General features: G+C 34.3%; 1 protein-coding gene across 1 annotated transcript in view; it reads left to right on the top strand.

Annotated features, from left to right (window-relative positions):
- The window catches only part of CNBD1 (cyclic nucleotide binding domain containing 1), a 396,262-nt gene that overhangs the window by 23,044 nt on the left and 359,931 nt on the right, over window positions 1-13,287 (top strand). The gene's annotated exons all lie outside the window — the stretch shown is intronic.

Raw genomic sequence — 13,287 nt, 5'->3', positions numbered from 1 at the left:
TTTACCTTATTGCTTCCTACCCCTAGACATTTGTCGTAGAGGTCAATGTTTTGAACTGAATTACACTCTTATGTTCAGTAGAAATAACTATCTTCTTCATGCCTAAAAATATATACATATATGGGTTTTCTACCTGTGTTGATTAGGAGGATAGGTACATATTTATAGTGTGTAATTTTTATTTATTTTTTTAGTATTGTCTAAAGAGCTAATAATTTTTAAACATTTTTTTTAAAGCAACTGTTGGATTGACATTCCGATTTTCTTCCTGAACTGTATGCTTTGAAGATTGTTTTCCTTATCAAAGTATTTTATGATCAGTCAGCTCTTTTGTTTAAAGTTAAATTTACTTGGTTATAAACAGAGTAATATGGTTTAAAAGGAAATATATGTTCTCCTAAGTTTCAGACAAACAAGCAAACAAACATGAGGCTACATGTTTGCAACTGCATTTTCTTATGTGACCAATTCTTGTAATTTCAGGCAAAAACCTTTAAACATGTCTGAATTGGAAATATAAGACACAAAGTTATGATGCATATGCATTTGTGCATTTGTATAAGAATAGTGTTAATCAGACAATTAGCTGTGTGACTGGGATGTAGAGTTTAATATTTATTAGTGATTAATATTACTAATATATAGCCATTTAGTCTCAAATATGGATGTAGTTATACTAACTATATACTTTTTACACTTACGGAGATAATAACTCATAAATAGGTTTTAGCCTAAAGTTCATTTAAAAATTTTTTTAAAAATATTTATTTTTGAGAGAGAGGGAGACAGAATTTGAAGCAGGCTCCAGGCACTGAGCTGTCAGCACAGAGCCTGACGTGGGCACATGAACTGTGAGATCATGACCTGAGCCGAAGTTGGATGCCTAACAGACTGAGCCACGCAGGCACCCCCAGCCCAAAGTTCATTTTTAAGTTGACTATCTAGCATTCATCGTTTCCCTGTAGACACAATATTATAGAGTCAGAGAATTGTAGAACAGAAAGTTAAGTCAGAAATCATCTGGTGGAAACTCCTTAACATACAGGTGATTAATTTTGCCTAATTTTCCCAAACTGTATCTTTTAATTTTATGCTTTTATAATAAAAAGGATGAATATTATGCCATTAAAATTATAGTCATCAATAAAAATACAAAAAAATGACATTTAATAATTGTTTCTTTCTTATTGCTTCAGGTTAAGGTAAAGTACATTAAATTAATGGAGTATTAGAAGTTGATAGAGACAATACAAATTATTTTAAGGCAGCTCCTGGACAAGGTTAAGGCTTTTAGAGTCTATTGATAATGGCTAGTTCTTCATTTTAACTATTTTCATTTCAAAATATATTATCTTTCTTTTTCTTAGTGAGGGTGTTTTACTAATACATAATAATATGTTGACATACTAGACATAACCATATTTTTTGACATAAAATGAAGATATGAAGAGTTAGGCAATTTTTATTTTTAAGGAATTAAAGTGTGGATAAGAAAGGAGACAAAAAGAACTTTGAAAATATGGTTTATGATAGATAAAGGAAATTAACCAAGCTGCGATTTCACAAACATTTATCAGGAATGAAATCAATTTTTATTTTGAACAGTTTCTACTGTTCAAATGACCACAATTTGCACTGTCAATCCAGTGGTGGCAGAAAAGGTAGGCAGAGATAGACTGAATCTTGCATTTATTTTATAGGCTGTGAACACCTTGGAAGCTTGTAATTCAGGGTGTACTTATTAATGTTGTTTTACCCAAAGTGCATGCGCTTATCTTCAACTGTCTAGAGCAAGATTCTCTACCTGAGGCAGTACCTCTCCCAGGGGCATATAAATGTGGACTAGGAGATGACACTTATAATAAATGGGTAGGAACTAGGCATTGTAAACAGTGTAGTGTGCAGTAAAATCCTGCACATTGTTCTATCCAAATGTCAATAACCCTCTGTGATGTTGTATTTTATAATAAATATATATTTGGTCTGGTTTCTGGCAGGGATCTCCTAAAACTGTTGAAATTTCCTAAATGATAGGGTGATAAAGGTGTCTGTTGTTATGTTAATGAGGTGGTAGTTGAGGCCACCAAGGGATTGGTTTTGAAGGAAGACCAACCGCGTGTTTAAAAAGTTCAAACTTTCAGTCCCACCCCATGACCTCCTGGGAGGGGCTAGAGTTTGAATCAATTGTTAATGGCCAGTGATTTAATCAGTTATGACTATGTAATGAAGCTTCCATAAAAACCCAGAAGCATGGGGTTTGGGGAGCTTCTGGGTTGGTTAACATGTGGTGGTGCTGATTAAATGCTGTGCCTGGAGAGGGTATGGAAGCCTTGTACCCCTTACCATATATCTTGCCCAATGCATTTGTTCCATCTGGATGTTCATCTGAATCCTTTATCACAGACTTTTATAATAATCCAATAAACATAAGTACAGTTGATCCTTGAACAACACAAGTTTGAGCTGCATGGGAAAACTTATGTGGTTTTTCTTCAAGTTTTATTTAAATTCTAGTTAGTTCATATATAGTGTAATATTAGTTTCAGATGTAGAATTTAGTGATTCATCACTTACATACAACACCCAGTGCTCATCATAACACATGCCCTCCTTAATACCCATCACTATTTAACCCATCCTTCAACCACCTCCCCTCCAGTAACCCTCAATTTGTTCTCTATAGTTGTGTCTGTTTCCTGGTTTGACTCTCTCTATTTTTCCCCCTTATGTTCATCAGTTTTGTTTCTTAAACTCATCTGAATGAGATCATACAGCTTTTGTCTTTCTCTGATTTATTTCACTTAGCATAATACTCTAGCTCCATCCATGTTGTTGCAAATGGCAAAATTTCATTCTTTTTGATGGATATATATTCCATTATATATATATATTTTTTACCACATCTTCTTTATCCATTCATCAGTTGATGGACTATTGGGCTCTTTCCATAGTTTGCCTATTGTTGATAATGCTGCTATAAACATCAGGGTGCATGTGCCCCTTCAAATCATGATGTTTGTATCCTTTGGGTAAATACCTAGTAGTGTAATTGCTGTATTGGAGGGTAGTTCTATTTTTAACTCTTTGAGAACCTCCATACTCTTTTTAGAGTGGCTGCACTAGTTTGCATTTCCACCAACAGTGTAGAAAGTTCCCCTTTCTTTGCATCCTTGCAAACACCTGTTGTTTCCTATATTGTTCATTTTAGCCATTGTGACAGGTGTGAGGTAATAATTCATTGTAGTTTTGATTTGCATTTGATGATGAATGATGTTAAGCATCTTTTCAAGTGTCTGTTAGCCATCTATATGTCTTCTTTGGAAAAATGTCTATTTATGTCTTCTGTCCATTTTTAACTGGATTATTAATATTTTGTGTGTTGAGTTTTATAAGCTCTTTATATATTTTGGACACTAACCCTTAATCAGATATGTCATTTGCAAATATATTCTCCCATTCTGAAAGTTTTCTTTTAGCTTTATTTGATGATTTCCTTTGCTATGCAGAAGTTTTTTTTATCTTGATAAAGGTCCAATAGTTTATTCTTGCTTTTGTTTCCCTTACCTCAGGAGATGTATCTAGTAAGTTGCTATGGCTGGTGTCAAAGTGGTTACTACCTGTGTTATCCCCTAGGATTTTTTTGGTTTCCTCACATTTAGGTCTTTCATCTATTTGAATTTATTTTTGTGTATGTTATAAGAAAATTGCATTATTTTGCCTGTTGATGTCCAGTTTGCCCAACACCATTTGTTGAAGAGACATTCTTTTTCCCATTGGATATTCTTTCCTGCTTTGTCAAAGATTAGTTAACCATATAATAGTGGGTCCATTTCTGGTTTTCAATTCTGTTCCATTGATTTATGTGTCTGTTTTTGTGCCAGTACCATACTGTTTTGATGACTACAGCTTCATAATATAACTTGAAGTGTGGAATTGTGATGCCTCCAGCTTTGCTTTCATTTTTCAAGATTACTTTGGCTATTTAGGGTCTTTCGTGGTTCCATAACATTTTAGGATAGTTAGTTCTAGTTCTGTGAAAAATGGTGTTGGTATTTTGATACAGGTTGCATTAAATGTGTGTATTGCTTCCAATAGTATAGACATTTTAGCAATATTTGTTGTTCCACTCCATGAACATGGAATATTATTCCATTTCTTTGTGTCATCTTCAATTCCTTTCATCAGTGTTATATTGTTTTTAGAGTACAAATATTTTACCTCTTTGGTGAGATTTATTCCTAGGTATCTTATGGGTTTTGGTGAAGTTGTAAAAGGAGTTGATTCCTTTATTTCTCTTTCTGCTTCTTCGTTATTAGTGTATAGAAATGCAATAGATTTATGTATGTTGATTTTGTACCTTGTGACTTTTCTGAATTCATGTATCAATTCTAGCAATTTTTTGGTGGGGTCTTTTGGGTTTTCATATAGAGTAATCCGTCATTTGCAAATAGTGAAAGTTTGGGTTCTTTCTTGCTGATTTGGATGGATACCTTTTAATTCTTTTTTGTTGTCTGATTGCGGAGGCTAGGACTTCCAGTACTATGTTAAATAACAATGGTGAGAGTAGACATCTTTGTCTTGTTCTGACTGTAGAGGAAAAGCTCTCAGTTTTTTCCCCATTGAGGATGATATTGGTTGTGGGTTTTTTGCATATAGCTTTTATGACATTGACATATGTTCTCTCTGTCCCTACTTTGTGGATATTTTATCATGAATGGATGTTGTACTTTGTCAAATGCTTTTTCTGCATCTATTGAGAGGATCATATGGTTCTTACCTTTCTTTTATTAATGTGATGTATCATGTTGATTGTTTTATGAATATTGAACCACCCTTACAGCCCAGGAATAAGTTGCACTTGATCATGATGAATGATTCTTTAATGGACAGTTGGATTCAATTTGTTGGTATTTAATTGAGAAGTTTTGCATCCATATTCATCAAGGATATTGACCTGTAGTTCCCTTTTTTAGTGGAGTCTTTGGTTTTGGAATCAGGGCAATGCTGGCCGCATAGAATAAGTTTGGAAGTTTTCCTTACATTTCTGTTTCTTGGAACAGTTTGAGAAGAATAGGTATTAACTCATTAAATGTTTGATAGAATTCTTCTGGGAAGCCATCTGGCCTTGGACTTTTATTTGTTGGGAGATTTTTTATTGTGATTCAATTTCTTTTCTGTTTATCGATCTGTTCAAGTTTTCTATTTCTTCTTGCTTCAGTTTTGGTAGTGTATATGTTTCTAGGAATGTATCCATTTCTTCCAGATTGTCCACTTTGTTCTACCTGTGTTCTTCTCCTGTGAAATTTTTCATAATATTTTGTTATAATTGTGTGTATTTCTGTAGTGTTGGTTGTTATTTCTCCTCTCTTATTTGTGATTTTACTTGTTTGGGTCCTTTCTGGGTAGAGGTTTATAAATTTTATTAATTTTTTTCAAAGAACCAGCATCTGGTTTCATTGATCTGTTTTTTTTTTTGTTGTTTTTTGTTTAGTTCCTATATCATTGATTTCTGCTCTAATCTTTATTATTTCCTTTCTGCTGACTTTAGGCTTCATTTATTGTTCTTTTTCTAGCTCCTTTAGGTGTAATGTTAGGTTGTTTATTTGAGATTTTTCTTGCTTCTTGAAGTGGATCTGTATTGCTATATACTTCCCTCTTCTGGCTGCTTTTGCTGCATCACAGAGGTTTTGGACTCGTGTTTTCATTTTCGTTTGTTACCATGTATTTTAAATTTCTTCTTTAATTTCCTAGGTCACACATTCTTTAGTAGCATGTTGTTTAACGTCCATGTATTTGTGATTTTTCCAAATTTTTTCTTGTGGTTGATTTCAAGTTTCATTGCATTGTGGTCTGAAAAGATACATGGTATGATCTCAATCTTTTCATACTTGTTGAGGGTTGATATGTGACCTAGTATGGGATTTATTCTGGAGAATGTCCCCTGTGCTGCTTTAGGATGAAATTTTCTGAATATATCTGTTAAGTCCATCTGGTCCAGTGTTTCCTTGTTGATTTTCTGCTTAGATGATCTATCCATTGCTGTAAGTGGGGCGTTAAATTCCCAATGACTATTGCATTATTATCAACTAATTCCTTTATGCGTCATAAATTTTTTTATATATTTGGGTGCTTCGATGTGGAGGGCAGAGATATTTACAATTGCTAGATCTTGCTGGATAGTATTCTTTATTATGATGTACTGCCATTCTTCATCTTTTGTTACAGTCTTTGGTTTCAAATCTAGTTAGTCTGATATAAGTATTACTCTGGTTCCTTTTGATGTCTATTTGCACGGTAAATCTGTCTTCATCCCCTCTTTGAATCTATAGGTGTCTTTAGGCCTAAATTAGTCTCTTGTAGCACATACATGGGTCTTTTTTGCTTGTTTGTTTGTTTGGTTTTTATCCATTCTAACACCCTATGTCTTTTGATTGGAGCATTTGGTCCATTGACATTGAGTAATTATTGATAGAGATGTATTTAGTGACATTTTATTACTTGTTTTGTCATTGTATCTGGAGATTTTCTGTTTCTTTGTAGTCTTTGTCACTTTTTGTCTTTCCTTTCCACTCAGAGTCTCCTTTAATATTTCTTGCAGGGCTGGTTTAGTGGTCATGATCTCCTTTAGTTTTTGTTTGGGAAACTCTTTATCTCTCCTTCTATTCTGAGTGATAGCCTTGCTGGATAGAATATTCTTGGCTGTATATTTTTCCCATTCAACACGTTGAATATATCATGCCTCTCCCTTCTGACCTACCAAGTTTCTGTGGAGAATTATACAGGTAGTCTTATGGGTCTTCCCTTATAAGTTAGGTACTTATTTTGGGTGCTTTTTCTCCAGCAGTAGGGCAGCGTCCTCATGTCTCTATCCCAGCCAAGCCCACTTACCTCTAAAACTCCATTCTTTGAGCCTTGCTGGTTGGAAAAACTCATGAAAATCAGCCCCTCTCATTTTCCCAGCCAATGGTTTTGGGAAAGTGTTCTCCTTGTCCATATCCCTGTGTGCTCTACTATCTCTTACCTTTCTCTATGACCAGGGCTCCCTCCTCTCCTCAGTACCATGATCTATTTCTTCCTGAAACCATGTCTTGCCACTTCCTACCTTTGTCAGTATGGCCTCTTCTCTCCCTCCAGTTGTGCAGTTTGTTCTGTCAGTTCTCAAGTCAATTTCTTGGGTATTGAGAATGATTTGATAGTTATCTAGCTGTGTTTAAGGGAGGAGGCAAGCCTAGGGTACTCTTACTACACTGCCATCTTAGCTCCTTCTACTTATGTGCATTTTTTTCTGATAAATATAGTACAGTACTGTAAATGTATTTTCCTTATTATTTCCTTTCTTTTCTCTAGCTTATTTTATTGTAAAAAGACAGTTTATAATACATATAACATACAAAATATGTATTGATTGACAGTTTTGTTATCAGCAAGGCTTCTGGTAAACAGTAGCCTATTAGTAGTTAAGTTTTGGGGGAGTCAAAAGTTTTGTGTGGATTTTCAACTGCGTGAGAGAGATTTGGATGGTGGGGGGAGTTGGTCCCCCTAACCCTGTTGTAAGCTTCTGTAGGAAATTAGCCAAACCTGAACTTAGAGAGAGTCACAGGAACCTGCCATTGTAGCCAAATTGGACAGAATTGTGGGTACCCTGGGGATCTTCTACACATGATTGGCATTTGAAGTGAGATGGGATCAGTTGTGGGACTGAACCCTTAACTTATGGGATCTGAGATCTCCAGGTACTGTTAGTACTGAGTTGAATTCTCAGACACTCTGCTGGAGTACCCAAAGTCGCTTGGTATTGTGTGGGAAACCACCTTCCACCCCCCACATGCATTGGAGTTAGGTCCAGGAACTCACACATACATTGGAATTGGGTCCAGGAACCATAATCCCCTTAGTCTCCCATTTCTCACCCACTTAAGGAACTCTGGTCTAGAGAATGTTTCCTTAGATAAACTTTCTCAAGTTAAAGAAGTTGCTATAATCTCTAAGATGTCATTAACCCTCAAATTTCCCTACATCTTGATTTTTTTAAATTTTCTTTTAACTTTTATTATTATTATTTGAGAGATAGAGAAAGAGTGTGAGCAGGGGAGGGGCAGAGAGAGAGGGAGACACAGAATCCAAAGCAGACTCCAGCCTCTGAGCTGCCAGAGCAGGGCCCAATGCAGGGCTCAAACTCACAAACTGTGAGATCATGACCTGAGCTGGAGTCAGAAGCTTACCCGACTGAGCCACCGAGGCATCCCCTCTTCCCACATCTTGATTTAAGAAACAAAGTCATATTCTTATGAAAACCTGCTTCTCATCTCCATTCCTTATCAATATTATCACAATTAGACTCTAAACTACCAGAGTGAAACAACCTTAGGAGTTTGGTTCACCACTGCATTTTCATTGGCTATTTTGGTTCATGGCACGCAGTTGCATTCAAAACATATTTGCTGAATGTCTATCATTTACTCAGTAATCAAAGCATGCAAATCTTGCAGGCATGTTTTATTCACTTGTTTTTTTATTTCTCCATATGTTATACTTAGATTCTACTGTTCCTTTGTATTACTAATACTTGTTATTTACCTCTTATGTACTACTCAACTCTCACTCTTTTTTTTTTTTTTTTTTTAAATTTTTTTTTTTTCAACGTTTATTTATTTTTGGGACAGAGAGAGACAGAGCATGAACGGTGGAGGGGCAGAGAGAGAGGGAGACACAGAATCGGAAACAGGCTCCAGGCTCTGAGCCATCAGCCCAGAGCCCGACGCGGGGCTCGAACTCACGGACCGCGAGATCGTGACCTGGCTGAAGTCGGACGCTTAACCGACTGCGCCACCCAGGCGCCCCTCAACTCTCACTCTTATTACCTGTCTCCAGGTCTACCACATTTCCAATTGGAGTTCCACTCTCAAATTTCTTCTTATCTTAATTTCTCATTGTGTACTACAAAAAAGTAAATCTTTTTATTTCATTCATATATTTTTAATATATCTCATTTTTTGAGTTTTATATTTACAGAAAAATTGAGTAGAAAGTAGTTTCCAAATGCCATTTACTTCTCTCTCCTAGTTTCCCATATTATTAACATCGTGCTTAATAAGTATGGTATATTTCTTATAATTAATTAGTCAATATTGGTACATTATGGACTAAAGTCCATAATTATAATAAGGTTCACTGGGTTGTACATGGTAGGGTCTTTGACAGATTTTAAGGACATGTAATTATCATTACAGTATCATACAGAGTATTTTTTGCTCTAAACATCCCTTGTGTTCACCTATTCTTTCATCCTTCCCTAATCCATGGTAACCACTGAGCTTTTTATTATTTCCATAGTTTTACCCTTTCTAGAATGCCATATACTTGGAAAAATACAGTGTGTAGCCTTTTCAAATTGATTTATTTCTCTTCACTGATGCATTTAATGTTCCTTCTTGTTTTTTCATGACATGATAGCTCATTTCCTTTTGACATTGAGAAATATTCATTGTATGGATGTAATACAGTTTGTTTCTCTATTCAGTTGAAGAATGTTTTGGTTGCTTCCAAGTTTTAGCAATTATGAATAAAGCTGTTATAAATATTCATGTACAGGTGTGTGTGTGTGTGTATGTGTGTGTGTGTGTGAATGTTAAGTTTTCAACTCACCTGGGTAAATACCAAAGAGTGCAGTTGCTGTATTATATGAGTATTGTTAGTTTTGTAAGAAACCACCAAACTGTCTTCCAAAGTGTCTATACCACTGTATTTCCATAGCAATGAATGAGAGCTCCTATTGCTTCACAACCTTGACAGGAGTTTGTGTTGTCCGTGTTCTGAATTTTAGCCATTGTAGTAAGTGTGTAGTGATTATCTTGTTATTTTAATTTGCATGTTTCTGATGACATATGATATGGAGAATCTTTTCGTATGCTAATGTTCTTCTTTGTGAGGTGTCTGTTCATATCTTGTACCATTTTTAATAGGGTTCTTTGTTTTCTTATTGTTGATTTTTAAGGGTTATTTTTATATTTTGGATACCAATCCTTTATCAAATAGGTGTTTTGCAAATATTTTCTCCCAGCGTGTGTATTGTCATTTCATTTACATGATAGTCTTTTTGCAAGCAGAAGTTTTAAATGCTAATAAAGTTTAACTTATTAATTTTTCTTTTCATGAATGATATTTTTGATGTGTAATCTAAGAAGCTATTGCCAAACCCAAGGTCACCTAGATTATTTTTCTATGTTATTTTCTACAAGTTTTATACTTATTTCACGTTTAGGTCTGTGATCCATTTTAGGTTAATTTTGTGAAGACTGTAAAGTCTGTGTCCCCCTACACTTTTTTTTCCCAGATAGATGTCCAGTTTCAGCATAATTAAAAAATGTATATATCCTTGGGACCCCTGGGCGGCTCAGTTAAGCATCCAACTCTTGGTTTTGGCTCAGATCATGATCTCGCGGTTTGTGAGATCAAACCCCATGTCTGGCTTTGTGCTGAGTGTGGAACCTGCTTGAGATTTTCTCTCTCCCTCTCTCTCTGCCCATCCCCTGCTTGCATGCATGCTCTCTCCCTCTTAAATAAATACATAAACTTAAAAAAAGAAAAGAAAAAAGAATTACCCTTTCTGTATTGAACTGCCTTTGCTCCTTTGTCAAAGAGCATTTGATTTTATACATGTGGGTCTATTTTGAGGCTTGCTATTGTGTTTCATTGATCTTTTTGTCTACTCTTTTTGCCAATATTATTTCCTGAATGTTTGGGAATTTCTACAAATATGTCTTCAAATTTAATTTCTTATTCAACTCTCTAATTTGATCTTTAACATATTCATTGAGTTCTTCATTTTAATGATTATAATTTTAATTTTGAGAAGTTCTACCAAGTTCTCTTTTCAAATTTGCCTGGTCATTCGTGATAATCTTTTGTTATGGATCATGATTGTTATTCTACCTTTATTTCTACAAATATTTTATGTTGTTCTATATCCTATATCTAACATACCAGGATTATAGTGTTTAACAGTATAAATCTAATGCTCCATTCATGGTAACTTGTCTTTGCACATAAAATTTCTATGAAAGTTTTGCTTATTCTTAACATATAATAACATAAGACCTAAATTGTGGATAATTTCCCCCAGGGAGAATTTATAGCTGTCTCTTCTTAGAACCAGAGTATACCAAGAAACTGGGATTACTTCATTCTCCTTCAAAAATCTTTCTCCAAAGCAAATTTCTCAAGTTGAGCTACCCTCTTTTTTCCTGGGTCAAGGTACATTTTTCTCTCAGCAGTGCTCTTATCAGTGCCCTCCTCACAACCCTACCCCTTTGTCTGCTTCATGCTCACATCTTAGGTACCTATTCAACTCACTTTAATTTCTTTTTTTTTTCTTTTGCAATGTGATGGTTTTTGGAGATCTCAATATCTCAATTATTTTCTTCTTGTGAGACCAACAATGCACAGAAAATTCTTTGTGCATGATATGTGCAACAACAGAGTTCTTCAGAGTATCAAGACTGCCATGATGTAGTAACTGAAGATTTTTATTTCTAAGATGTGATGTTCTACACTATAAGATGAATGCCAGATATTTTCTCTTCAATAGTTCTCTTCCAACGATGTAAAAGATTCAGACTCATTGGCTAAGTCCTTTTCAATAAAGAAGTCTCTCTCATGGCTAGACAATTTTAGTCTTGACATTAACTTGAGAGCTTCATATGTATTTGCTAAAGAAGGATTTAAATTTGACTCAAATTCTTGTTCTTTTTTCACTGAAAATGGAGTTTATATATCTATATTTTTAATAAAATAAAAAATGTGTTACTATATGCTATATATTCTGTACTTAGATTTATATTAATAGTTATTATTTTTACATGGCTAATACATTATAAAAAAATGGGCCATGGTTTTGTATTTATTTTGTCTAACTACTACAGTAATCCTAAAGGTAGGTAGTTCTTTTCTAGAAATAAATAAATGAGAAGATGAAATAGTTTGTAAAAGATAAACTACAACATCAGGTTACATGCTAATCAGATATTTGTTCTGAAAATAGGGTAAGTAAAATTTTTTGACAGATCAATATCCCTGTAAAAGGTTAGGTTCAGTCTTCAAGTCATATCTTTGCAGTTGGCTTTGTCAAAATAGATCTTTTAATTTTTCTTTAGGAACTTTATGAAAATAAAAAGGGGTTGATCTTTATGATTAATATATCTGCTAATCAATTATAGTGGCATGTGGAACTCCTTTGAAAAACTAATCAAATAATTTTGACACCATGAAGTCACTCGTAATGAGCTTTATCCATAGATAAGAAAGATGATCAAATGAATTCATAACTAGAGACTACATTTCCAAAATATTTAAAAATAAGTCTGGAGAAAACTGAACTGCATGACACTTTATAGTGGCATTATCTAAAGTCTGCTGATTGATTGATCTTTTCATTTAGTAGCCAGGGCATTGTAAGTACATTGGCCTTATTATGTAGCATTTTTCTTCTTTCTTTAATTTTGTAATAAAATAATAAAAGCCATTATATACAAGGTAATATATAATAAAATAAATATATACATTATATATAATGTATAATAGTATATTATACCTATATTTTTATGTATATATATAAAAGGAACTTAATTATTATCAAATTGTACCTCTGCTTTCTTCTAGTTTGCAAGAATAACATTCACATTTTTTCAATTTTCATCACATAAATGAATAGATGCTACAATACTTATAAGACAAATTTAGGAAGAAAAAATCTATGAGTGGTTGAATAGATCCAACCTTTATGGCTCATTTTAACTAATTTAAAATAAAAAATGTAAACTGCCTTAGGGAAGCCACATAAATATAATTAATCAATAAGTATTTTATTAAAAGTATATTATGTTCCCAGACTTGTAAGCAAAACTGAATGGGATACAGAAGATATAACTAGTTAGGGAAATCTAGCCATTATAGACAAACCCTAAATCTCAGTGGTATAGCACAACAGAAATTTCTTTCTTTCTCACATCAAGCCCTATAGGGTTATATTTGATTGGTAGGCTGTTCTGGTTTAGGAACTCAGGCCTCTTTCAAACTTTTGTTCTTTCATCTTTGTGGTTTTCAAGTTTAACCTGCTAATTTGCTTCAAGCTGGAAAGGAAAAAGACATAGAGAATCTTTTATAGAAGGGTTTTTTGGTGAGATTGGGGGCAGATTTCGATGGGCCTGGTCTGGAAATGGTGCACATCACTCCTACCCTCTCTTCCATGTTCCTTTGGCTAGAACTTAGCCATGTGACTATATCTAAGTG

This window comes from Leopardus geoffroyi, chromosome C3, assembly GCF_018350155.1.
Source record: "Leopardus geoffroyi isolate Oge1 chromosome C3, O.geoffroyi_Oge1_pat1.0, whole genome shotgun sequence".
In the NCBI taxonomy this organism is placed as follows: domain Eukaryota; kingdom Metazoa; phylum Chordata; class Mammalia; order Carnivora; family Felidae; genus Leopardus; species Leopardus geoffroyi.
This window is presented reverse-complemented; position numbering and strand designations above follow the sequence as displayed.